This window comes from Arachis duranensis, chromosome 6 (genome assembly GCF_000817695.3).
Source record: "Arachis duranensis cultivar V14167 chromosome 6, aradu.V14167.gnm2.J7QH, whole genome shotgun sequence".
Classification (NCBI taxonomy): domain Eukaryota; kingdom Viridiplantae; phylum Streptophyta; class Magnoliopsida; order Fabales; family Fabaceae; genus Arachis; species Arachis duranensis.
This window is the reverse complement of record NC_029777.3, coordinates 4,752,865-4,757,890: the sequence shown is the minus strand read 5'-3', so window position 1 is coordinate 4,757,890 and position 5,026 is coordinate 4,752,865.

The window sequence follows — 5,026 nt, the reverse complement described above, 5'->3', positions numbered from 1 at the left end:
CAATAGTTTGATCTGTCTAAACAAATGCTATATCGATAAAAAAAATCTCATAAAAAAATTTTCTGAGTGAAAATTTCTTTTAAAATCATAACCATTTTAGTTGAATTGAGAAGTCCAAAAACCACATCTTAAAGTATTCGAACAACAAGTATTCAAACAATAGGACTTTTAGTAAAATAAACCACAATCAACTGCATAGTATACCATTGGTGAGGCAAGTATGGAATTTTTCTCAAGTAAAACATTTGCATTCTCAACATTATCAACCGCTACATGATATACACAAGTAGAAGTAAATGGATTAAGCACAAACTCTTTTTTTCAAATTTCATTCTCTTGAACATAGGGTGTAGAGATCCCAAACTAGATAAAAATAACATCCTTGAAATGAATTGCAAGAATAAGAAAGTTACAGAAGATGACCCTTTTTGCATAATAAATAACATGTAACAAAGAACAAACCAACAACAATAATATAAAATAGAATATTCAAACTTTAGGTTTGAATAGCAAATAAAACAAACTTCAAGGACCTAACAAATTTATTATGATATTTGACACAAACACACTTTGAAATCACAACCAGTACATCTCGCATGAAGAGAACAGAATGGGAGTAGCGATTACGCGATTTGTTCGACCACCTTTTTTTTTATTATTTAAAAAAAATATATTTTTCTATAATTATAAAAGACTTCTGTTAAAATTAATTTTTTATTTAAATATTTTTAAAAAATTAAAATAGAATTAAATTTAAATTTTAAATTAAAAAATATTTCTTATATATTTACTAAATTTATGATGATAATGATGTAGAATTACGTTGATGGTATTAATGACTTTTATTATTTAAAAAATTATAAAAATAATTCACAAGAATATAAAATTTTACCAATCAATATTTATTTAAAAAATCATCTTTTTAATTTTAGACCATGTAATTCAAAAAGTCATTGTATCTATATTTTCTAAAATTTTAGAAAAATAAAAACTCTTTGTATTTTTATAGTTAGTTGAATAAACAAATAATAGTAATAATATTAAAATTTTAATGAATAAAGCAAAAAATATAAGTATATATGTAATAATTTTTTATTTATATTTGTTATTAAGAGTGAGACTTAATTGTAAATCAGAGAGAACTCATAGAGTACTAAACTATATCAACTAAAACTAACGGGTTTTTTTTATTTTCATCTCTTCTAAAAGTCAAGAATGATAAAATATATATTTTTCTTTTTAAAAATTACTTTATTCTTTTTATCTATATAAATGATATGATTGCAAAAAATATATACTCTGTCTCCTTCTCACAATTTATTTAACTTAATTCAGCGTAAATAAATTTTTTTATCACCCACAAATTATTAAAATATTGTAATAATTTTTTATAGTTTCCATGAAAATATAATTTTTTATGATAACTTATATTTTTTTGGCATACTCAATCATAGGAAATTTTTTATTTAAATAAATAAAATAAATATTTTAATTATTGAAATAAATAATTATAAAAATTATTATCGAAATCCGTTCTTCAGAGTCTCGTTTGCAGTGTAAACGAAATACACTTAACGGTGTAAATTAGATACGTACATGTTTATCTGGTTTATAATATAAACGAGATAAGGCTGGAGAACGAATTTCGATAATAATTTTATGATTATTTATTTTAACAATTAAAATATATATTTTATTTATTTAAATAAAAAATTCCAATTATGAGTAGTATCATGTTTTGTAATTTCTTTGGAGACAAAAAATAAATAGAAGTGTTTCAATATATAATTAATTTAATAAATAAAAACTATACAGAAAAATAAAAAAATATATAATAAAAGTAGATAAAGATTTAAAAGAAGAGAATGAAATAAAAAAGATAACAATATAGATAGAAAAGTAAATAAATAAAAAAAACTTAATTAATAATTATATTGTGATATTTTTTTAGATAAGTATGTTATACAAAAATTAAAAAGTCATAGATTTAATTTTTAAAGTTAAAAATAAATTTTTATAAATATACGATGAAAATATTTTAAAAAAATGTGTACACCAACTCACTTTCATATTTTTATTATATATATTGAGATATAAAATATATATTAAAAATGAGTTAAACTATATACGTATTTATATATAAATACATAATAATTAATTTAGTAGCGTATTTTTTTGTATAAATTAGTATATGTTCCTGTGATATGTACGGGATAATACATAAAAATATATAAATTTTTATTAAAATTAAATAAAAAATATACATAAAAATTATCATTATAAATATTTTATAAAGTTATTCAATGTTAAAAACATCAAAAGTAATTAATATTTTTGTCAACTAATTTGAGTTAGTCGTTGAGTGGTTATTTTACTCGTTTGTTTAAGTAAGTATCAGAGATTTAAATTCTGCCTTGTGTGTAGTAACCTATTAGCTAGACGAAGACTCTTAAATAGAGCTTCAATATACAGTAGATTAGTCTCATTCTGCCGAGTCAAAAAATACCATAGGAAAAAAAATATATAAGGATTTGTCTTTAAAGTAGAACAATTACTCATTGATAGCAATACTTATAAAAATTTATTTTTGTTAAAATTTATCTAGGACAATTTTATTTGTTAGTATTATATTCATTCTTGAAATCAAAGCAATATGATTAACATTTTACCGGTTAAAATTTCATATTTTATGACATGATTCTAAGTTTTAAAACTTGTAGATTTATGTCATTACAAAAGCTATTGAATTAGTTAATATTTTTTGATCATATCACCAGAATACTATCCTTAAGTATTAGTTTGTGTGAAAAAAAATAATAACAATTTTTATTATGCAATAATTTATTCGATTAGAAAATAATTTATTATCGCCTAGATTGGTAAATATATTTTTTCAATTTTTATACTATTTTATTTAGCAATAATTACCATTAAAAGATAAATAATCATACTATTCTACAATATGATGTACAAAGTATTTTTAAATTTTTTTTTTCTTAAATAAAATAAAAAGACCCCAAAATTACCAGATTTTCTTAAATCAATTTTTAAAACGCAAATCTCCTATTTCTATTAATATATAAATTGCTCAAGGGTTGTGTATTTTAGATTATATGTTAAATGTTACACTCTATGACGATTTATGTTTGGAAGTCTTCTAAAAAATTACTCATAAATCGTTTTAAGGTAATGAGCTTACCAAATTGAACATAAATCGTCTCACCATGTGATGATTTTCGCTTTTTACTTTTAAAACACAACAACTTAAGACGATTTATGTTCAAATCTAAATCTCAAAACCTGTGACGATTTACATGTTGGAGGCTAACCCTCAAAATTTTGTGACGATTTACGTGCGAATTGTAAGGATATTAATAATTTGGATAGATCAATATGTATATAATGGTCTTCATTGAATGAAGATTAATAGATCGTCTTTATTAAATTATATATATAGATGGTACATATAGAGATATTACCATTGAACTGACTTACTCTGAGAATTTTTAATGGTTATAATTACCATGTATTTTGTCATATAATGTTCTCAAGATGAACATGATAATAAAGTTTTCTTTGACATGCGACTGTCAAAGTAATTAACAATGTATTTATTATACTTTGATTCCGCACACCTAATACTTTAGGGTGTTAGTTGAATGGATATTAGGTATGATTTAAATACTTATAGAATTAATTATTAGTCAATAAGAAATCCATCAACTCTCGGTAAAGAGTTTGATATCCATGGCTATAATAATTGAGATGAATAAAATCTTGGCCAAGAGAATTGAATGAATGAGAAAATGAGTTTCTTACGTTATTCATAATTCATTATAATAATTATAACAAGTTAGAGTTTGACAATAAAATAAATTTATTTAGAATGAAAATAATGTGATTAAGTATAATTTACTTAGATGTAATTAAAAAATAATTGAATAATATGTATAGTAAAAAATTGATATTATTAAAAGATAAAATTAAAATTTATTTTTATGTATCGTCTTTGTCCCCAACGTTTTCTTCCTATTTATTAAGTCCCTAACGTTTCAAAATCGTCTCAATTTTGTTCCGCTGCCAATTCTGTTAACGGATCCCTAAAACGTTAGGGACTTAAATAGAACGGTTGAAATGTTAGAGACAACTTTAGAACTTATTCCAAACGTTAGGGACAAAAACGATACTTTACTCTTATTTTAAATTCAGATTAAATTATATATTCAAGTTATATTTGTTTGTTTATCATAATTATTGTATATTGTAGATAATATAATTAAGTATGTTTTGAAAAAAACTATCCAATTTTATACAGTTGAAAGATAACTATGATATTGAGATTAACACAAAGTGAAATATACTAAATATATGAAGATTTAAAGTAAAATAACTAATTAAAAATGAGTAAATGATTAAATTCGTTCCTAAAAGATCACTTATTCTCTAAATTATCAGATTTGATTTGATTTGATTTATTAAATTAAAAAATAAATAAAAATAGTTGATTGAATTAATTAGTTGATATAATTAATTTATTATAATTGATTAAATTTAATGAATTAAAATAAATAAATAAAAAATACTCTTTTAGAAGATAATAATTTTCTTAACCAAATTAATCTGTATTTATTGTATTTAATTACAATAAGTAATAACTAATAAATCATTTATTAAATTGTGAATGAATTATAATTTAAATGGTATAATTTTTTTATATTCATCTAGAGATTGCGAATTTGAATCTTATTCTTAACTTTTAAAAAGTCTCATTTATTAAATTAATGAATCAAAATAAACGATATAATAAATTATGTATTCGATGAGTCAAAAAAAATAAATCAAAAATATTTTTAGAAATATATTATGTTTGTTTTATCGTTTAGTGTAGAAATTCGATTTTTATATAATAGATAGATATAGATTACACATATCCGTTCAATTAAGAAGTTTTCTTTCTTTTTGGGTCCTCAAAATGTTTTGGGCTATATCAAATACCCGCTAAACTAAATAAGACATTGACATTCAC